General features: G+C 40.9%; 1 pseudogene; it reads right to left on the minus strand.

Annotated features, from left to right (window-relative positions):
• Window positions 1–6,153: 6,153 nt before the first annotated feature.
• On the minus strand, window positions 6,154–7,503 carry LOC109555045 (elongation factor 1-alpha 1 pseudogene; annotated as a pseudogene).
• Between the last annotated feature and the right edge of the window lie 16,504 nt (window positions 7,504–24,007).

Here is a 24,007-nt window from a genome sequence, read left to right on the forward strand (position 1 = left end):
CTGGCACTCCTGCCCTGTATAATCCTTCCCTTTGAGTGTGGACTGGACTTAGTAACTTGCTTCTAATCGACAGAATTTGGCAAACATGGTGACATGTCATTTCTGAGGTTAGATTATACCAAGACTGTGACTTCTGTCTTGTTGGCACTCATTCTCCCTCTCTCCCTCTCTCTCTCTGATTCAGTTTGCATTTTGCATTCTTGCTCTGATGGAGAGGGCCACATAGCAAGGATCTGATGATAGTCTCTGGCCAACGACAGACCAGAGAGGAACTGAGGCCCCCAGTCCAATAACGCACAAGGACCTGGATCCAAACAATAGTCGCATGAGTGAGCTTGGAAGTTGACCCTCCCCCAGTCACACCCTCAGACGAGACCACAGTTGAACTAACACCTTGATCATGGCCTTGTGAGAGATGGATAAAGGAGGACCTGGTTAATTCATACCTGGGTCCCTGATGCACAAATGCTGGAGCAAATAATGGTATCGTTTTAGGCCACCATGTTTGGGGGTAACTTGTTATGCAGTAGTCAGGAATAACGAAGAGAGCAGGAACCTCTAGGGGCTCAGGGCAGGAGGCAGAGGCCTGATCCAGCCTGGGAGAGCTTCTCAGGGGCCAGGGTGGTGAAGGATGTGCCCACACTTTGGGGACTTGTTCTGCTTTGCCACTAATCCTCTGTGTCACCTTGGGCAAATCACTTGAAGTCTCTGGCTCAGTTTTGCTCTTCTGTTAACACTTAACTGATACTCAGCTTACTAGACTGTTGGAAAGATAACTGCCAGTTTATGTGTAACTCACATGACAGGATGTCTGATACATACTAGGCCCTCAGGGAATGGCAGCCGTGAGTATTGACATAGTTGATGTGAGACCCTGCACCCACCTTGCAGAAGCTCCCCAGTGATCCTGGAGGGTCCAGTACTCAAAAAACCAATCCAGGGAAAAGTATTTCCCTATCAAGTAGTACAAAAGCATTTGTTCTCCAGGAAGGGAGGCTTATCTGAACAGACACTTTTATAAAACTTCTGATGTGAGGGAGGCAGGCCCAGTTGGATGCAATTCTGAAGCAATATCAAGGGACACAAAGGGACAAATACTCTCATTTCTCCCTCCCTCCCTCATTCCATTCCTTTTTCTCGTTGCCCATTTTCAAGGTCCTGTCTTTGCAATTCTGCCTCTTTTCCCTGATGTCATGTCTACTAAACATGCAAAACTTCCTTATGTTTTTCTTGTGGTAGACTGCATAAACTCATATCAACACTCTCACTATGCACTGATCTCTGGCTCCCTCAGGCCACAGAGGAAAGTCCCTGGTCACTGGCTTCTGCGGAACAGCTGAGGTGGGAATCACCTTGACATTCTCATTATTCCCTAGAGATGGTGCATTTAGAGGGCCCCATTTATACAGGATAGACATCTGTACAGGACAGCAGCTCAAGACACATTCCAGACCAGTGGAGTGGAGACTTTGTTCTGGATCCCCCATACCCCAAATGAGATGATTTGATAAGAGCCCCTTTTCATCCAGGATTTTGTCTCTCATCCCCCAGACCTTCCACCTGAACATCTGAACTCTGTTTTTCTCCTACAGCCTCATCTCTCTCTACAGTATGTCTCAAATTTGCCTTCAGTCTCCCTCCCCATTCACACACACACACACACACACGCACACACACACACACACACTTTCAGTCCTGCCCTGTCTCAAGGCCTTTACACTTACCGCTCTCCTCTGAAACCACTATTTCCTGTTTTGATCTTGCACTTGTCTTTCTAGTCTTTGATATTCCTACCTCCGTAAGGAACCCTTTCTTGCTCCAAGATCACCCCAGCCCTTGGTCTCCTGTCCCCTCTCTGCTGTGCACACAAACATGCCAGGGACTTTTCTCCATCACAGCATTTTGCACAACTGAACTGTCACTTCTGGTAAGTTAATTTGCATGACTATCCCACCCAGACTCTCACTTCTGGGGCAGGAAGTATGCTTTATTGGTTCTGGAACACCCAGGCTACAGTACATTGGGTCACAAAGAGTCAGACGACTTAGCGACTGAGCACACATGCACGTATCTCTGATCTAGGACAATGGTGAGCAGTATCCTTTTATTTCTTCCAGCAGGGAGTCCAAAGCCTCCCGCCCAGCAGGAGTTGCATGTTTTCCAAGTCTGGGCTGAGAGAAGTCTCCCTGGAGGTGCCAAAGGCTTTCCTGATATGAAACTGGTCTGGCCAATATAGGTAGGGCAAGTGGTGTGAGGCCACAAGGGATACAGAGATGGGTGTCAATGTTACCACAGATGACAGATCCCAGGCCCAAGGGGCAAGGTGCTGAGGCTTCCTCTCTCCCTCTGCCATTTCAGGAGAGTTTTTGAAAGGGGACCCCCTGGCTGTTTTGCTGCCACTCGCCAACTGATCCAGTGGACAGACAAAGGCATAACTTGGCAAGCAGCACTAGGAATTCTAGTGCCCTGATTTATTTTAACCTACTATATGTGTTCCCTCTTTAGCTCATCCAGCATTTAAGATGATAGCTTTGAATTCTTTGTCAAGTAAGACTTATGCACGTAGTTTTCATGGTGAGTTACTGGATATGTTTGTTATTCCCTTGAATGGGCCAGGTATCCCTGTATCTTCATATGCCTTGGTATCTTTTAGTGAGAATTTAGGAGACTACCTCCTGATCATGGTTCACTCTGCTGGGAAGGTGGTTACGCAAGTGTAAGACAAAATGCCACGGACTTTCCTATCATCTTTAGTGGAATCTTTTCTGAGGAGGTTTACCTTGTTGCTGTAACTCTTTGTTTTCGGAGTGCTTATCAAGATACTTTGTAGACTTATGGATCGCAGCCATTCTGACTGGCGTGATAATGGTACCTCATAGTGGTTTTGATTTGCATTTCTCTGATAATGAGTAATGTTGAGCATCTTTTCATGTGTTTGTTAGCCCTCTGTATGTCTTCTTTGGAGAAGTGTCTAGTTCTTTGGCCCATTTTTTGATTGGGTCATTTATTTTTCTGGAGTTGAGCTGTAGGTGTTGCTTGTATATTTTTGAGATTAGTTGTTTGTCAGTTGCTTCATTTGCTATTATTTTCTCCCATTCTGAAGGCTGTCTTTTCACCTTGCTAATAGTTTCCTTTGTTGTGCAGAAGCTTTTAAGTTTGATTAGGTCCCATTTGTTTATTTTTGCTTTTATTTCCAATATTCTGGGAGGTGGGTCATAGAGGATCCTGCTGTGATGTATGTTGGAGAGTGTTTTGCCTATGTTCTCCTCTAGGAGTTTTATAGTTTCTGGTCTTACGTTGAGATCTTTAATCCATTTTGAGTTTATTTTTGTGTAAGGTGTTAGAAAGTGTTCTAGTTTCATTCTTTTACAAGTCGTCGACCAGTTTTCCCAGCACCACTTGTTAAAGAGATTGTCTTTAATCCATTGTATATTCTTGCCTCCTTTGTCAAAGATAAGGTGTCCATATGTGCATGGATTTATCTCTGGGCTTTCTATTTTGTTCCTTTGATCAATATTTCTGTCTTTGTGCCAGTACCATACTGTCTTGATAACTGTGGCTTTGTAATAGAGCCTGAAGTCAGGTAGGTTGATTCCTCCAGTTCCATTCTTCTTTCTCAAGATAGCTTTGGCTATTCAAGGTTTTTTGTATTTCCATACAAATTGTGAAATTATTTGTTCTAGCTCTGTGAAGAATACCGTTGGTAGCTTGATAGGGATTGCATTGAATCTATATATTGCTTTGGGTAGTATACTCATTTTCACTATATTGATTCTTCCAATCCATGATCATGGTATATTTCTCCATCTATTAGTGTCCGCTTTGATTTCTGTCACCAGTGTTTTATAGTTTTCTATATATAGGTCTTTAGTTTCTTTAGGTAGATATATTCTTAAGTATTTTATTCTTTCCGTTGCAATGGTGAATGGAATTGTTACAGCCACTATGGAGAACAGTGTGGAGATTCCTTAAAAAACTGGAAATAGAACTGCCTTATGATCCAGCAATCCCACTGCTGGGCATTCACACTGAGGAAACCAGAAGGGAAAGAGACACGTGTACCCCAATGTTCATCGCAGCACTGTTTATAATAGCCAGGACATGGAAGCAACCTAGATGCCCATCAGCAGATGAATGGATAAGAAAGCTGTGGTACATATACACAATGGAGTATTACTCAGCCATTAAAAAGAATACATTTGAATCAGTTCTAATGAGATGGATGAAACTGGAACCTATTATACAGAGTGAAGTAAGCCAGAAAGAAAAACACCAATACAGTATACTAACGCATATATATGGAATTTAGAAAGATGCTAACAATAACCCTGTGTACGAGACAGCAAAAGAGACACCTATGTATAGATCAGTCTTATGGACTCTGTGGGAGAGGAAGAGGGTGGGGAGATTTGGGAGAATAGCATTGAAACATGTATAATATCATGTATGAAACGAGTCGCCAGTCCAGGTTCGATGCACGGTACTGGATGCTTGGGGCTAGTGCACTGGGACGACCCAGAGGGAGGATAGGGGAGGGAGGAGGGAGGAGGGTTCAGGATGGGGAACGCGAGTATACCTGTGGCGGATTCATTTCGATATTTGGCAAAACTAATACAATATTGTAAAGTTTAAAAATAAAATTTAAAAAAAAAAGATACTTTGGTCTGTATATTGTTGTTTACTTTATATTTCTATATGTAAGCGATGGCCTAGATTTTCCTAGTCCTGTCCTCTTGTTGACATCCTTCTTTTAAGAACATCTCATTTCAAGAGCCCTATTTAAATCCATTTGCTTTTTCACTGCAAGTAGCTTTGAATAACAGAGAAGGCAATGGCACCCCTCTCCAGTACTCTTGCCTGGAAAATCCCATGGATGGAGTAGCCTGGTAGGCTGCAGTCCATGCGGTCGCTAAGAGTTGGACACGACTGAGCGACTTCACTTTCACTTTTCACTTTCACGCACTGGAGAAGGAAATGGCAACCCACTCCAGTGTTCTTGCCTGGAGAATCCCAGGGATGGGGGAGCCTGGTGGGCTGCCGTCTCTGGGGTCGCACAGAGTCGGACACGACTGAAGCGACTTAGCAGCAGCAGCAGCTTTAAATAAGAGACGAGCTGTGCCATGAGGTTTACACTGACTTCTTGGAAATGATATAGTGATCTTTTCTGATGGATCAACAAATAGTTCAGAAGTCATCCAAATGTTATTTTCTTTACAAAATGCAAAGCATAGGTCTCAGCAGATGTACACTTCTCACATTTTGGTTCTCTTCATTGTCTCATTATAAGAAGCATAACACTCTGACGAACCTGGCATGGATCCTGATGGGCTTTATGAAGGTACCATTTTTTATGTCAGAGAGCTAAACATTTTCTTTTCTCTATAGCACTTTCATCTAATAGCTTTTTTTTTTTTTTTTTAGCTCCTAGCATCTTTTATTCTTACTAGACTCTAGATACAATTAATTCTAGCAGGGCAGGGCTCAATTCTGTTTAAGCCTCACGTTTGAGATGAATTACTTAAATATTATAAATGGAATGCACATTCTCAAAACCGGGAAACTAAAATTTGATGTAACTGATTTACTCGATATTTACATAACCATAAAAGATTGTATATGCTACATGAGCTTTCGTGTTATAAATTTGACCTTCTTATAAACTTGCTTTCATATAAAACATAGTAACTCTTTGCTCATCTATCCTAACCTATGAATTGTCACACCAACACTTTTTAAGATCTACTTAAAGAGATGAGTTCTCCTTATACAAGGTTAAGAAACCTGAAGCTCCAACCCAGAAATTTAAAATTCTTTTGTTTCACCAGAGATAGATTATGGGCAAGTCTTACCTAAGTAGTACTATAGGAAGTTACAGTGTTGACCAAAAGGAGACACAAGTTTTCAACCATTGTTTTAATGGGTCTCAAGGTCTGTGACAGATTTTTGGTCAAATTGTTTCTATTGAAAAGTTCTGAACTGCCACACACAAAACACATGGTCCACAAAACATTCACCTCACCTTCTGAAGGTTTTGTGATTCATTGTTATCATTACCTAGTGTTTTACATTAACCTTCCATGGCCAATTGAGGCAAACAGTTCTGAGACCCTTCTTCACCACTAAGGCTGGGTTAACATGTGTTAGTGATAATATTCATCTAGTCTTCTGAGCTTGTTTGGCAGACTTGGTGACCTTGCAAGCTCTAGCTGCCTTCTTGTTCACTGCTTTGATGACACTCACAGCAATCACCTGTCTCATGTCACGAACAGCATAATGGCCCAGAGGAGGATACTCAGAGAAGCTCCCAACAGATGGACTTGCCAGGACCCATGTCAATGATTGGTGGCATCAAGCGTTTTGAGGCCATCTTCAGAATGACGATCAGTCTTCTCATTCAGCTCAGCAAAATTGCAAGCAATGTGAGCTGTTTGACAGTCCAGCACAGGTGCATATCCAGCACTGATTTGGGATGGATGGTTCAAGATAATCACCTGAGCTGTGAAGCCAACTTCTTACATCAGTGGGTCATTTTTGCTGTCACCAGCCACATTGCTATGACAAACATCTTTGACAGACACGTTCTTGACACTGAAGCCCACATTGTCCCCAGGAAGGCCTTTACTCAGTGCTTCATGGTGCATTTCAATAGACTTCAGTTGTTACGCTGACTGGAGCAAAGGTGACCACCATGCCAGGTTTGAGAACACCAGTCTCCACTTGATCCACAGTGGCAGTATCAGTACCACCATTCTGTAGATGTCCTGGGGGAATCAAACACAAGAGTTTGTCAGGTGAGTTGGTGGCAGGATGCATCCAGAGCTTCAAGCAGTGTGGTTCCACTGGCATTGTCATCTTTACTGGTGACTTTCCATCCCTTGAATCAAGGCATGTTAGCACTTGGCTCTAGCATCTTGTCGCCATTCCAGTCAGAAACTGGCACAAATGCTACTGTGTCAGGTTTGTAGCCAGTTTTCTTAACGTAGGTGCTGACTTCCTCAACAATTTCCTCATTTCTCTTCTGGCTGTAGGGTGGTTCAGTGGAATCTATTTTGTTAGTTCCAACAATTAGTTGTTTCACATCCAGAGTGTAAGCCAGAAGGGCATGCTCGTGGATCTGCCCATTCTTGGAGATACCCGCTTCAAATTCACCACCACCAGCAGCAGTCATCAGAACAGCACAGTCAGCCTGGGACGTGCCTGTAATCATGTTTTTGATGACGTCTCTGTGTCCTGGGGCATCATTGATGGTTACATAGCCCTTACTGGTCTTGAATTCCCACAAGGAGATATCAATGGTGATACCACACTCATGTTCAGCTTTCAGTTTGTCCAAGACCCAGGCATGCTTGAAGGAGCCCTTTCCCATCTCGGCAGCCTCCTTCTCAAACTCTTCAATGGTTCTTTTGTTAATCCCACCACATTTGTAGATCAAATGGCCAGTAGTGGTAGACTTTCCACATGCCCAATGACAAGGATGTGGATGTGGGTCTTCTCCTTTCCCATTTTTGCTTAGGTTTAGCGGTGGTTTTCACAACACCTGTGTCCTGGTGGCAAAATTGTTGCAAGAAAGCTATCTTTTAATCTTAATGATTTATTTTGTTTATGGCTTCCCTCTCACTCCACTAGGATGTAAGCTCAAGTGATTTGTGTCTGTTTTGTTTTGTGCTCTACTCAAATGGTTAGAAGAATGCCTAAAACACAGAACACAGAAGACCTCAAAAGGTATCTGCTGTATTGAGCTGGACTGATATATGCTGACACCTGAGGCTATCCTCAGTTAAAGACTCACCACCAATCCCTTCGCCTGGATGCGCCAAAAGGCCAATGTTCAAGAGTGCCAACTTTGCTATGTGTATTTATTAACTTCATCCCTACAGAAGTCCTATGATGTTGGTAGTATTGTTATCCATATTTTGGTGATGGTGAAACAGAAGAGTGGAGGAGGAATAAGTAACTAGCCGATGTACACAGCTAGTAAGTGGCAGACCCTGATATTGCAGCACGGGCACCTCAGTTCTACATTTGTGCATCTTAACACTACACTGCAGCTTCCCTGGTGGCTCAGTCAGTAAAGAGTCTGCCTGCTATGCAGGAGATCTGGTTTTGAACCCTGGGTTGGGAAGATCCCCTGGAGAAGGGAATGGCAACCCACTTCAGTATTCTTGCCTGGAGAATCCCATGGGCAGAGGAGCATGACAGGCTACAGTCCATGGGGTCACAAAGAGTCAGACATGACAGCGACTAAACCTACCTACCTAAACACTACACTGTACTGCCTCTCTGGAAATATACCAATGGCTAGTCCTAAAGGAGACCTTCCTTGGTGGCTGAGGAAGGAAGGAAGGTGGCTGAGGAAGGCCAACACAGGAGACAATGGGCAGAGGAGCCTGGCAGGCTGCAGTCCATGGAGTCGCAAAAGAGCCAGACACAACTTAGTGGCTAAAGCACAACAATCCTAAAGAAATCTGCAAGTGGTCAGTTAGCTTACCTGGATGGAAATATCAGAATCCATGAGTTAACGGTCTTTCAAATGGCAAAATACTGAATCCATTTCTGTTAAAAATTTTTAAGTGACAAGAATGCTCCTTGTTTTAGGCATCTTGACAACATCAAAAGTCAAGAAAGAAAGAAAGAGAAAAAAACACTAGCTCTTTCCTTGAATAGATAGCCTCAGCATCTATCACCAGTCCCCAGTTACTTCATCTTTCCTTTGACCATAGTGTGTCGTGCATACATGTGTGACTTCCACCCAACACCACTTCTTGCCGATGGTGATAATGGAGGCCCCATATGTCTCTGTGGACTGAGAGATCTCATTGGTTACTATAGGACCAATATACCCTTCAGAAAGAACATCTTAGAGAAAAGTTCATCAAACATGCATGCAGAAAATACCTTAGATAATTCTTGGCTCAGGCATTGCCTATCTCTGGATAAATTTGGGCAAACTGCTTCATCATCACAAACCTCAGCTTCCTCAGTAGGAGAATAAGCATACTAACCCAGTAGATTGGGTTGTTGTGAGGAGTAATTGAGGTCATGCAGGAAAAAGAGATCAAACAGTGCCTGAAACATTGTAGGTACCCAATATAGAACTGGTGGTTTGAAATAACAATGTCAGAGTAGATGGAATCTATTTCTTCCACAAAATACCATGTAATGTGCTTTACTCTTTCTTTTCAAATTTATGCAATATATAACCAAAGTTTGGGGACCTGCTGATGACTTAACCTGTAAATAGTTTGAGTGCATACTTACATCTACAGATGAGTCCTGATTTTACAATTGAGTTGAGGCAGGCTGTCTGGGTCTGGCTGTCTTTTATCCAGGAAAAAATGAAATTATGTTCTACATAGTCATTCTGATTGTCATGTAACTGCCTTGAGAGGAGAGCTGGGACATAAGGCAGGAATTCAGAAAACTGATCAAGTTGTGGATTTATCTAAAACAGGTATATCTTGGGTTTCACTTTAGTGCCTGTAGTACTCTTGCCTGGAAAATCCCATGGACGGAGGAGCCTGGTAGGCTGCAGTCCATGGGGTCGCTAAGAGTCGGACATGACTGAACAACTTCACTTTCATTTTTCACTTTCATGAATTGGAGAAGGAAATGGCAACCCACTCCAGTGTTCTTGCCTAGAGAATCCCAGGGACAGGGGAGCCTGGTGGGCTGCCGTCTATGGGGTCACACAGAGTCGGACACAACTGAAGTGACTTAGCAGCAGCAGAGGGACAGGTATAATATTAGCATACGTTTATTTTGTTTCTTGTGCTTATATTTTCAAGTTCTTGTTTTGCTAACTCTGATATTTAGTTCAGACAAAAGCTATGTCTTTTGTGGGAGGTGCAAGACAGGACTGGAAGCAATGATATTTCCTGAAGGGTCGCTATGTGCCAAACATTTAACACAGCAATACCTTGAAAAGAAACAAAGATTGCAATAACCAGCAGGTCAGTTATAGGGGGAATTGTCACTCTGTATTTGTTGACCATTGGTATAGTTTTAAATTTTTTTAAAGAATGGGAATATATGAGTTCTTGTGCATGTCTATGATTTTTTTGGAGAGAAAATATAGATATTCCTAATTCAGACTCATCTGCTCTGGAATGATCAATGGCTATTGAGTATAGGAATACTTGATTGTTACAGTCACAACAGAATGAGAATATACGTGTTAAACCAAACAGAAGATATTATATATATATATATATATATATATTTATTTATTTATTCATTTATCTTTTGTGATACTAGCTCCAAGAATCTGTCACCTGTATAGAGAGCTGATCATTAAAAATTCATATTATCATGGGATTTACTTCCATTGGGAAAGCTGTTGGGGGATAATTAGTGTGAATGAAATGCCAAGAAGTGTATTTAATAGTTCATTTGTGATAACCAGGAATTGAGGTCTGTATTAGGGATCTCCAGAGAAATAAAACCAATAATTTCTCTCTCTCTCTTTATATATATAGATATAGATGTACAGATATAGATAGATATTAGACATAGATAGATATAGGTATCAATTCAGTTCAGTCAGTCAGTCATGTCCAACTCTTTGTGACTCCATGATCCGCAGCACGCCAGGCTTCACTGTCCATCACCAACTCCTAGAGTTTATCCAAACCCATGTCCATTGAGTTGGTGATGCCATCCAACCATCTCATCTTCTGTCGTCCCCTCTCCTCCTGCCCTCAATCTTTCCCAGCATCAGGGTCTTTTCCATTGAGTCAGCTCTTCCCATCAGGTGGCCAAAGTACCGGAGTTTCAGTTTCAACATCAGTCCTTCCAATGAACACCCAGGACTGATCTCCTTTAGGATGGACTGATTGGATCTCCTTGCAGTCCAAGGGACTCTCAAGACCCTTCTCCAACACCACAGTTCAAAATCATCAATTCTTCTGCGCTCAGCTTTCTTTATAGTTCAACTCTCACATCCATACATGACTACTGGAAAAACCATAGCCTTGACTAGACGGACAAAGTAATGTCTCTGCTTTTTAATATGCCGTCTAGGTTGGTCAGAACTTTCCTTCCAAGGAGTAAGTGTCTTTTAATTTCATGGCTGCAATCACCATCTGCAGTAATTTTGGAGCCCCCCAAAATAAATAGGCAGATATAAATATGTATCTATCTATATAGATTGATTTAACTGATTGACATATACATGGTGGTGGTTTGTTGTGTCTAACTCTTTTCGACCCCATGGACTATAGCCTACCAGGCTCATCTGTCCATGGGATTTCCCAGGCAAGAATACTGGAGTGTTGCCACTTCCCTCTCCAGGGGATCTTCCCTCTCCAGGGATCGAACCTGAGTCTCCTGCATTCCAGGCAGATTCTTTAACAGCTGAGAAGCCCTGATATATATATATACACACACACACACATATATAGATAGATAGATAGATAGATAGTGGTTTAGTTATTAAGATGTATCTAACTTTTACGACCCTTGGACTCTAGCCTGCCAGGCTCCTCTGTCCATGGGATTCTCCAGGCGAGAATACTGGAGTGGGTTGCCATTTCCTTCTCCAGGGTATCATCCCAAGCCAGGAATCAAACCCCAGGTCTCCTGCATTGCAGGCAGATTCTTTACTGATTGAGCTACAAGGTTTTGTGAAGGTATTTTTTAGAGAGATTAATGTTTAAATCAGTAGACTTTGAGTAAAGTAGAGTACCTTCTGTAGTGTGTGCCTCATCCAATCAGCTGAAGGCTTTAATATGAAAAAGACTGACCTCCCTGGGGAAGATGGAATTCTGCCAGGAGACTGACTGTCTTTGAACTCAAACTGCAATTCTTCCCTAGGGCTCCAACCTGCCAGCCTACCCTACAAATTTTGGACTGGCCAGCCTCATAATCACATACATCAGTGCCTTGAAATCAATCAATCTACAAATAGATATTGATTATATATGTAATATATTTATTGATATTATATATCATAATATAATATATTGATATATATCATAATATAATATATTGATATGTAATACATATTCATATTGATTATATAAATATACATTATATTATATATAATACACAATGATATAGATTATATATTGATATTGATTATATATAATATATTGTATTATATATAATATATATTGATGTATATTATATATTGGTATTAATTATATATACATGATATATATAGCTATTATATATAATATAGACTATTTATATATCATATATATTGATACTGGTTATATATAAATAATATATATTGATATTCTATATATAATCAATATCAGTATCTTTCTATATTTACATTGACATTGATTTTAAGGAACTGACTTATGCAATTATGAGGCCAGGCAAGTCCAAAATTTGCAGGGTAGGCTGGCAGGTTGGAAAACTGAGGAAGAGTTGCAATTTGACTTCAAAGGCAGTCTTCTGGTAGAATTCTATCTTCCCTAGGAAGGTCAGTCTTTTTTGTATTAAAGCCTTCAGCTGATTGGATGAGGCACACACTATGGAAGGTAATCTACTTTACTCAAAGTCTACTGATTTAAATGTTAATCTCTCTAAAATATACCTTCAGAGAAACATCTAAAATACCGTTCAAACAAATATTTAGATACCATGACCTAACCAAGTTGACACATTAAATTAACCATCCTATGGTCCTATGTATTTCATCACAGCCTATGAAAATTTTCTTTCTATTAACAATTGTTTTGGATACAAGTATATGCTATGTTGGGCTTCCCTGGTAGTTCAACTGGTAAATAATCCACCTGCAATGCAGGAGACCCTGGTTAAATCCCTGGGTCAGGATGTTCCCCTGTAGAAGGGATAGTCTACCCTCTCCAGTGTTCTTGGGCTTCCCTGATGGCTCAGACAGTAAAGAATCCACCTTCAATTCAGGAGACCTGGCTGGCTACAGTCCATGGGGTTGCAAACAGTTGGACACGACTGAGCGACTAAGTACATACCTTAAAGATAACCTCACCAACACAGCACACCACCCCCAACCTCAGGGTGTTCTTTCTCACATTAGGATGATTTTCCCCTTCTTCAGCTGCCCTTGATAGAAATTGAAACATAGTATTTTCCAAGAAAGAGTAAAGAAAACAGGAGAATGACTGAACTTAACTCCCACACGCCCTGAGGGGACCTCCAGAGAATTTGTTTTAGGAATTTTCAAAATACATATTTCAGAGTGAACACATATATTACTTATTAGATAAAATTAACAAGCCAAAAACACATGCCACAATCATCCACTTATAAATCTGTAAATGAGTGGTAGTTCTTTACAATTTGGAGAACACAGAAGAAACCCATTGAAAGATCTGATGTAAACGATGAACTCTCGTCATTAAAAATTCTTAGACAGTCCTCAATATTTTGCACAATTTCACTGGTGAATTCAACCAATACATAGCAAAAATACAAAACATACACAAACTTTATAAGAAAATAAAGGAGGGAACACATCTTTTTTTATAACTTTTTATCTTATATTGGACTATAGCTGATTAACAATGTTATTCTAGTTTCAGGCAGGCAACAAAGCTACTCAGTCATAAGTATACATGTATCCATTCTCCCCCAAACGCCCCACCCATCCAGGGTGCCACTTATCATTGAGCAGAAAGAGGGAACACATCTTAACTCACTTAATGAGGCCAGCATTACCTTGCTACTAAAATTCACAATGACATTAAAAAGAAAACTACAGATCAATATTATTCATTAGCATAAATCCAAATACCTTAATAAAATACTATTGATTTTAATCTACTGTTACATAAAAGAGGATAATCCATCATGAGCAAGTGAAGGTTAGCTCAAAAGAGAAGACTGGTTTAACACTGAAAATCAAAATTGAAAACTAACTCTTATAAGCACTCTGTTATGAAGATAATAGAAAGCTACATGCAAAGAGAAAAGATTTGCAAAGCATATATCTGACAAAGGACTTGTATCGAGAATACATATTTTTTTAAGTCACAAAATCAACAGGAAAAGAAAACCCTCCAATTAGAAAATGGTCAGGGAATTTCCTCATAGTCCAGTGGCTAAGACTCCATGGTCCCAATGTGGGGGGCTTGGGTTGGATCCCAGTCAGGGAACTTGATCCCACATGCTGCAACAAAAGATCCTGCATGCCTCAACTAAGACACTGCATGGCTAAATAAATAAATATTTTTTACAATGGACAAAGGACAAGAATAGACATTTCACTGAAAAGGATACAGGAATGACAAACAAATGACAAGCTGTTCAACTTCATTAGCTATTAGGGAAATGAAAGTTAAAACCACAATATTACTACACAGTTTTCTGAATGGCTAAAATAAAAAAAATAGTGACAAAAACAAATGCTAACAAAGATGCTGAGAGGCTGAATTAGTCATACATTGATGGTGGGAATGTAAAGTGTAGCTGTTATTCTTGGAAATATCTCAGCAGCGTCTTTAAAAAAAGATGTTGATATCATATGACCCAGCAAATGCACTCCTGGGCATTTATCCTAGATAAATGGAAGTTTATGTTCACGCAAAAATCAGAACACATTTATTTATAGTAACTTTATTTGTAATAGCCCAAGTTGGGAACAACCAAAATGTCCTATGGTAGGTAAATGGCATAGTAAATAAGTGTGGTATATCCCTACGGTACCGAGAACTTTCACATGTACAAGCTGGATTTAGAAAAGAGAGAGAAACCAGAGATGAAATTGCCAACATATCTTGGATGATCGAAAAAGCAAGGGAATTCCCAAAAAAGCATCAATTTCTGCTTCACTGACTATGCGAAACCCTTTGACTTTCTAGATCACAACAAATTGTGGACAATTGTTAAAGAGATGGAAATACCAGACCACCTTACCTGTTTCCTGAGAAACCGTTAGAACTGGACATGGAACAACAGACTGCTTCCAAATCAGGAAAGGACTATGTTAAGGCTGTATACTGTCACTCTGCTTATTTAACTTTTATGCAGAGTATATCATGCGAAAGGCTGGTCTTGATGAAGCACAAGCTGGAATCAAGATTACCGGAAGAAATATCAATAACCTCAGATATGCAGATGACACCACCCTACGGGCAGAAAGTGAAGAAGACCTAAAGAACCTTGATGAAGGTGAAAGAGGAGAGTGAAAAAGCTGGCCTAAAACTCAACATTCAAAAAACCAAGATCATGGTATCTGGTCCCATCATTTCATGGCAAATTGATGGGGAAACAATGGAAACAGTGAGATAATTTATTTCCTTCAGCTCAAAAATCTCTGTAGATGGTGACTGCACATTACAGAAAGGAGAGCAAAGGTAAGAATGACTTTTCTGCAAAAATTAAAAACAAAACATCTGAAACAATCAGGGCATTGTTGCATAAATTCCAGTTTGTTCCCTAGAGCACATTTTAATAAAACAGAATTAATTTAATCTACATGTGTTAACCTGTTCTGTGAATGTAGAAGGTCACAGAAAATTGTAATCATTTTTACAAAATAAAAGAATATCTACTCAGGGAAATGTCAGTCTGTTTTTATAGATTTGTATGAACTTGAGGAAAGTATAAATAAAATCAAGCAGATAATTTTATTCTCTATAACCTGTGATGTCTGGGATTGATGGAGGTTTTGAAAGTAAGGTGATTGTCAACCATTATTCATACATTTGTGTGCTGTTCCACCTGTCTTGACAGCATGGATTAATTTGGCAATAGTTATAGATTCTGATAAACTGAAAGAGAGACACTTGTAGAATAACATATTGGTCACCAGGACCAATTCTGGAATAAGACTGCCTTTCTTTGAATCAATTCCGGGCTCTGCCACTTACACTATATGAAACCTTGCCTGATATTTAAGTTCTTGTTACCAAACTTTTCCTAGGTGTAAAATAAAGGTTATAAGAACAGCCATTTTATAAATAATCACAAGATTAAATGGCTTAATGATCAATTGCCTGGCAACCATTTCAGTGTGTGTGTGTGTGGGTGTGCGGGTGTGTATGAGAGAGAGAGAGTTTGATGCATAGATCAAACACAAGTCAAATTCAAATGTGACAGAACTTTCAGAAATTAGTGGTATAAAGACAAAAAGAGGATTTGGACTTGACACCAGGATTAATCTCCTTCTCTGGTCTAGCCTACACTCAGTGAAGAACTGTGGACCTATAATCAAAATTATTAGAGATTCATTAAAAGGTAAAAGCCTTGTATTGTTTTTCAAAGCAGAACATGTTTTATAGGTTTCCAAAAGTTGATGTAAATAATTATAAATCTGGTTAGAGTGGGATGTAGAAATGAGGAAGAGAGGTTGAAGGAAGGGAAGGATAGACGTGGTAATAAGAAAAAGAAAAGCTAAAGTGGCTGAGAAGAAACTGAGGGTTAAGTACATTATTTGAAGCTACTAGACTCTCCAATCAAGGAACTAAAAATCTAAAGAAAGTGTAAAATCCGAAAGAAAGAAAGCAAGGGCAGATTGAAGACACTTGTGAATGAGTTAAATTCTCTTCTGTAAGAAGAACGTGGTCACTTGGTGATGTCTGTAGTTGATGAATTATTGAAATAGCAGACTGTGCACTTGATTTACATATAACACAGTAACTGCCAAACCAATGCAAGCAGGAATTATTAAAATGATCTACCGGGAGAAGCACAACTGGGGAGTGGGAAGTGGTGGACTTGCAGACCTTCGCTTTTTTATCACAAGCTCCTTTGTACTTTCTGATCATCACTACTTTATTTACCCATGTGCATCAAGAGCAATTTTTATTTTTAAGCATGGTTTCTAAAAGATGATGTGTCTGGGAGGAGGTTCCAAAGCTAATTGGCATGACTTTATCAAGGCTTTACCATATGAAAGGAGATTTTATCTTGCATATATTATGCACAGTGAAAACTTAAATTGCTCAGCAACTCATGGTAATGAAGATCGGCCCTTCATATGCCAATAACCCATGACTGTGTCTTAGCACAATGTTGGTAGTAAGGTTCAAGAGACATCCTGAAGACATCAAAAGGCATTCAGCACCCTACAGGAAAAAAGTTGAAGGAACATGTTGCATTATAGTAATTTATCTATGAAATGGTCCCCAAAAGGGTGCTCAAAGGGCTCAATAGCAGTTGAAAGAAAATTCAGCTCCTGACTCAATACCCCATTCTATGAGATAGTATTATCAAATCTACTGGGTCCCCAAAAATCTAGCCTTGGTAAATTCAAAAAAATTGAAATCATTCCAAGCATCTTTTCTGACCACGATGCAGTAAGATTAGATCTCAATTACAGGAGAAAAACTATTAAAAATTCCAACATATGGAGGCTGAACAACACGCTGCTGAATAACCAACAAATCACAGAAGAAATCAAAAAAGAAATCAAAATATGCATAGAAATGAATGAAAATGAAAACACAACAACCAAAAACCTGTGGGACACTGTAAAAGCAGTGCTAAAGGGAAAGTTCATAGCAATACAGGTATACCTCAAAAAACAAGAAAAAAGTCAAATAAATAACCTAACTCTACACCTAAAGCAACTAGAAAAGGAAGAAATGAAGAACCCCAGGGTTAGTAGAAGGAAAGAAATCTTAAAAATTAGGGTAGAAATAAATGCAAAAGAAACAAAAGAGACCATAGCAAAATCTACTGGGTGGTTTTCTTGAGTACAGAAAATGGCATTCTTTCATGTGTTGACTTGCAAGGTCCAAGGACCTCAGGGAAGATAAATAAATGCATCATAAAAAGGTCCTAAGGTCAGGAGAATGAAGGAAAACCTGAATGAGAGTGTAAGTTAGGTGAGTTCAGGCCAGAGAATCAGGCACTTGCCTAAAGTCCAGCCACAACCTGGGATGTAAGCCAGGTTCCTGGCTAGGGAGAAAGTGCCAAGCATCTTTGGGCACCAGAAAGGAGAGACACTGGGCCTTCAAAAAGCAGCCGAACAAGGGTCTCCTCAGGACAGAGGGAACTGACATTAATAAGGAGTCCCGTGTGTTGGGCACTGAATGCATGCCAAGCACCCTGAAAAACATTTTCCAAACATTATCATGTCTTTTCTCCCATACAAATATCCATCCCCTTGGACTCCAAAATCTAAAGATGAGGACTCCAAAGCTAAAGAAACAAGCAAAAAAAGGAAAGCAAGTTGACCAAGGTAAGCACAGCTAGTAAGGCATGGACTGGGAGTGTATCTACAGGTATACTTTTTATAGGATCATGCCTGCAAACTGCCTAAGATCATGACAAAGAAGGGCATGAAAGTTTTAAGCATACACTGGAAGGAGAATTGGTTCCAGAGAGAAAAGTATTTGAAATTCTATGTAAAAACCATCAGTCAGCCCTTCGTTGTTGGTTCCTAAGTAGACTTGGGCAAAACTACTTGTTATTAAAAAACATTCCTAAGAACCTTAATTAGGGTTTCTGAAATTCAAACTCAAAGCACACACTGAGGCTCAGAGTGGTTATGTGTTTTGCTCTGGAACTCTGTCTACAAGAGAGTCCATTTGACTCCAAGGACCATGTTCTTTGAAGAATTTAGGACCAGGAATTCAGGAACATACAAGGACTGCTAGGAGTATAGGATTCTTCATTTCTCACGACCATCCCGAGCCCAGATATCACCAATCATGTTCCCTTTTGTGGACCCTGTCTGTTTCTGAGAGACAAATCACAAAGGGTCAGAGAAATTCTCAACCTCATGAAAGGAGGAAGGGGAAAGACAGAGAGAGAAAAAGAAATTAGAAGGAGAAACTGAGGATTTGCCTATCTCCTGCTTTCATTCACACCCAGAAGTGACGTAGGTATGTGCCCTATGAAGGGTGGCAAGGAGAAAGGGGTTTGGTGGGGGAAGGGGGGCTCCAAAGCCATATTTTGTATTTTGATTACCCTTAAAATCTAAACATCCGAAAGAAAAATAGGACAAATGTTTTATCTTTTTGCATTTGTGTGAAAACCTGTTAGTGATTTTAAAAGGATAGAGAAAGATACCTTGGGGTAGGTGGAAGCCCTCGTGAAGGGTGGAGACTTAGAATAGTGGAGTAGTCAGGATTCTAAAAAGGCCCACAACGACCAGGATAGAGAAAGGTGAGTGAGAATGGGGAGGTTGGCAAGGGCCAGGTCATGAAGCTCATTTTGTCTGAGTCATGGTGAGGAGTTTACATTTCAGTCCCAGTGAAACGGGAAACCCTTCTGGGGTTTTGTTCAGTTCAGTTCAGTCGCTCAGTCTTGTCCGACTCTTTGTGACCCCATGAACCACAGCACGCCCAGCCTCCCTGTCCATCACCAACTTCTGGAGTCTACCCAAACTCATGTCCATTGAGTCGGTGATGCCATCCAACCATCTCATCTTCTGTCGTCCCCTTCTCCTCCTGACATCAATCTTTCCCAGCATCAGGGTCTTTTCCAATGAGTCAGCTCTTCCCATCAGGTGGCCAAAGTATTGGAGTTTCAGCTTCAACATCAGTCCTTGCAATAAACACTCAGGACTGATCACCTTTAGGATGGACAAGTTGGATCTCCTTGCAGTCCAAGTGACTCTCAAGAGTCTTCTCCAACACCACAGTTCAAAAACATCAATTCTTCAGTACTCAGCTTTCTTTATAGTCCAACTCTCACATCCATACATGACTACCAGAAAAGTCATAGCCTTGACTAGATGGAACTCTGTTGACAAAGTAATGTCTCTGTTTTTTAATATGCTGTCTAGGTTGGTCAGAACTTTTCTTTCAAGGAGTAAGCGTCTTTTAATTTCATGGCTGCAGTCTACATCTACTGATGTTGGAGCCCAGAAAAATAAAGTCTGACACTGTGTCCACTGTTTCCCCATCTATTTGCCATGAAATGATGGCACCAGATGCCATGATCTTAGTTTTCTGAATGTTGAGCTTTAAGCCAACTTTTTCACTCTCCTCTTTCACTTTCATCAAGAGGCTCTTTAGTTCTTCTTCACCTTTTGCCATAAGGGTGGTGTCATCTGCATATCTGAGGTTATTGATATTTCTCCCGGCAATCTTGATTCCAGCTTGTGCTTCTTCCAGCCCAGCATTTCTCATGATGTACTCTGCATATAAGTTAAATAAGCATGGGACAATATACAGCCTTGATGTACTCCTTTTCCTATTTGGAACCAGTCTGTTGTTCCATGTCCAGTTCTAACTGGTGCTTCCTGACCTGCATAAAGATATCTCAAGAGGCAGGTCAGAGGGTCTGGTATTCCCATCTCTCTCAGAATTTTCCACAGTTTCTTGTGATCCACACAGTCAAAGGCTTTGGTATAGTCAATAAAGCAGAAATAGATGTTTTTCTGGAACTCTCTTCCTTTTTCCATGATCCAGCGTATGTTGGCAATTTCATTTCTGGTTCCTCTGCCTTTTCTAAAACCAGCTTGAACATCTGAAAGTCCACGGTTCACATATTGCTAAAGTCTGGCTTGGAGCATTTTGAGCATTACCTTACTAGCATGTGAGATGAGTGCAATTGTGCTGTAGTTTGAGCATTCTTTGCCATTGCCTTTCTTTGGGATTGGAATGAAAACAGACCTTTTCCAGTCCTGTGGCTACTGCTGAATTTTCCAAATTTGCTGGCAAATGGAGTGCAGCACTTTCACAGCATCATCTTTTAGCATTTGTTATAGCTCAACTGGAATTCCATCACCTCCATTAGCTTTGTTCTTAGTGATGCTTCCTAAGGCCCACTTGAATTCACATTCGAGGATGTCTGGCTCTAGGTGAGTGACCACACCATCATGATTATCTGGGTCATGAAGATCTTTTTTGTACAGTTTTTCTGTGTGCAGAAAGTGAAGAAGAACTAAAGAGCCTCTTGATGAAAGTGAAAGAGGAGAGTGAAAAAGTTGCCTTTAAGCTCAACATTCAGAAAACTAAGATCATGGCATCCTGGCCCATCACCTCATGGCAAATAGATGGGGAAACTGTGGAAACAATGGCTGACTTTACTTTGGGGGGCTCCAAAATCACTGCAGATGGTGATTGCAGCCATGAAATTAAAAACGCTTACTATTTGGAAGGAAAGTTATGACCAACTTGGACGGCATATTAAAAAGCAGAGACATTACTTTGTCAACAAAGGTCTGTTTAGTTCAGGGTATGATTTTTCCAGTAGTCATGTATGGATGTGAGAGTTGGAGTATAAAGTAAGTTGAGCACCAAAGAATTGATGCTTTTGGACTGTGGTGTTGGAGAAGCCTCTTGAGAGTCCCTTGGACTGCAAGGAGATCCAACCCGTCCATACTAAAGGAAACCAACCCTGAGTGTTCATTGGAAGCACTGATGTTGAAGCTGAAACTCCAATATTTTGGCCATCTGATGGGAAAAGCTGACTCATTGGAAAAGACCCTGATGCTGGCAAAGATTGAGGGCAGTAGGAGAAGGGGATGACAGAGGATGAGATGGTTGGATGGCATCACCAACTCAATGGACATAAGTTTGGGTAAACTCCAGGAGTTGGTGATGAACAGGGAGGCCTGGCGTGCTGTGGTTCATGGGGTCGCAAAGAGTTGGACATGACTGAGCAACTGAACTGAACTGAACTCTGTGTATTCTTGCTACCTCTTCTTAATATCTTCTGCTTCTGTTAGGTCCATACCATTTCTGTCCTTTATTGAGCCCATCTTTGCATGAAATGTTTCCTTGATATCTCTAATTTTCTTGAAAAGGTCTCTAGTCTTTCCCAATTATTTCCTCTATTTCTTTGCACTGATCACTGAGGAAGGCTTTCTTATATCTCCTTGCTATTCTTTGGAACTTGGCATTCAGATGCTTATATCTTTCCTTTTCTCCTTTGCTTTTTGCTTCTCTTCTTTTCACAGCTATTTGTAAGGCCTCCTCAGACAGCCATTTTGCTTTTTTGCATTTCTTTTTCTTGGGGATGGTCTTGATCCCTGTCTCCTGCACGATGTCACAAACCTCTATTTATAGTTCATCAGGCACTCTGTCTATCAGATCTAGTCCCTTAAATCTATTTCCTCCTTCCACTGTATAATTGTAAAGGATTTGATTTAGGTCATGCCTAAATGGTCTAGTGGTTTTCCCTACTTTCTTAAATTTAAGTCTGAATTTGGCAATAAGGAGTTCATGATTTGTGCCACAGTCAGCTCCTGGTCTTGTTTTTGCTGACTGTATAGAGCTTCTCCATCTTTGGCTGCAAAGAATAGAATCAATCTGATTTTGGTGTTGGCCATCTGGTGATGTCCATGTGTAGAGTCTTTTCTTGTGTTGTTGGAAGAGGGTGTTTGCTATAACCAGTACATTCTCTTGGCAAAATTCTATTAGCCTTTGCCCTGCTTCATTCTGTATTCCAAGGCCAAATTCGCCTGTTACTCCAGGTGTTTCTTGACTTCCTACTTTTGCATTCCAGTCCCCTATAATGAAAAGGACATCCTTTTTGGGTGTTAGTTCTAAAAGGTCTTGTAGGTCTTCATAGAGCCCTTCAACTTCAGCTTCTTCAGCATTACCGGCCAGGGGATAGACTTGGATTACCATGATATTGAATGGCTTGCCTTGGAAATGAACAGATATCATTCTGTCATTTTTGAGATTGCATCCAAGTACTGCATTTTGGACTCCTTTGTTGACTATGATGGCTACTCCATTTTTTCTAAAGGATTCTTGCCCACAGTAGTAGATATAATGGTCATCTGAGTTAAATTCACCCATTCCAGTCCATATTAGTTCTCTGATTCCTAAAATGCCGACATTCCCTCTTGCCATCTCCTCTTTGACCACTTCCAATTTGCCTTGATTCATGGACCTAACATTCCAGGTTCCTATGCAATATTGCTCTTTACAGCATTGGATCTTGCTTCTATCACCAGTTCCATCCACAACTGGGTGTTGTGTTTGCTTTGGCCCCATCTCTGCATTCTCTCTGGAGTTGTTTCTCCACTGATCTCCAGTAGCATATTGGGCACCTACCAACCTGGGGAGTTCATCTTTTAGTGCTCTATCTTTTTGCCTTTTCATACTATTCATGGGGTTCTCAAGGTAAGAATAATGAAGTGGTTTGCCATTCCCTTCTCCAGTGGACCACATTTTGTCAGAACTATCCACCATGACCTGTCCATCTTGGGTGGCCCTACACAGCATGGCTTAGTTTCACTGAGTTAGACAAGGCTGTGGTCAATGTGATTAGATTGGTTAATTTTCTGTGATTGTGGTTTCAGTCTGTCTGCCTTCTGATGTCCTCTCTCTGTGCCTACCATCTTACTGGGGTTTCTCTTACCTTGGATGTGGAGTGTCTCTTCACGGCTGCTCCAGCAAATTGCAGCCACTGCTCCTTACCTTGGATGTGGGGTAGCTCCTCACGGCCACAGCCACTGACCTGGGACATCGGGTATCTCCTTGCTGCTCCAGTGCCGCACAACCCTGGGGTTTTGAGTGGGGGAGGCAAAAAGCATCATTTATTTTTCTGGCTACTGGATGGAGAAGGAAGTTTGGTGCAAGCGGGGGACCAGTTAGGAGGCTTGGCAGGACCCCATGAGAGGCACAATGGTGGACTCCCAGTGAAGTTGGAGAGATTCAAGTGGTGTTTGGGTGGTAGAGGTGATAGGAATGGCTGAAGGATGAGATAATGACCAGAGGAAGATGTGGGTGTGGGAGAGAAAAGAAATAAGGGTGCTTTCCATTTTTATTTCACTTGAATATCTGAGTGGATGGTGGTGTTATTCATCGAGAAGGGGAAGGCTTCTGTGGGAGAAGCCAAGTTAGGGAGAGTTGGGAACAGGAGATAAAAGAAACTCAGGCATTCCATTTTTGCCATTTAAGGTTCCCTCTTGAGAAACCTATATGCAGGCCAGGAAGCAAGAGTTAGAACTGGACATGGAACAACAGACTGGTTCCAAATAGGAAAAGGAGTACATCAAGGCTGTATACTGTCACCCTGCTTATTTAACTGTACCCTGCAGAGTACATCATGAGAAATGCTGTGCTGGAAGAAGCACAAGCTGGAATCAAGATTTCTGGGAGAAATATCAATAACCTCAGATATGCAGATGAAACTACCCTTATGGCAGAAAGTGAAGAGGAACTAA

Source organism: Bos indicus, chromosome X (assembly GCF_029378745.1).
Source record: "Bos indicus isolate NIAB-ARS_2022 breed Sahiwal x Tharparkar chromosome X, NIAB-ARS_B.indTharparkar_mat_pri_1.0, whole genome shotgun sequence".
Taxonomy (NCBI): Eukaryota; Metazoa; Chordata; class Mammalia; order Artiodactyla; family Bovidae; genus Bos; species Bos indicus.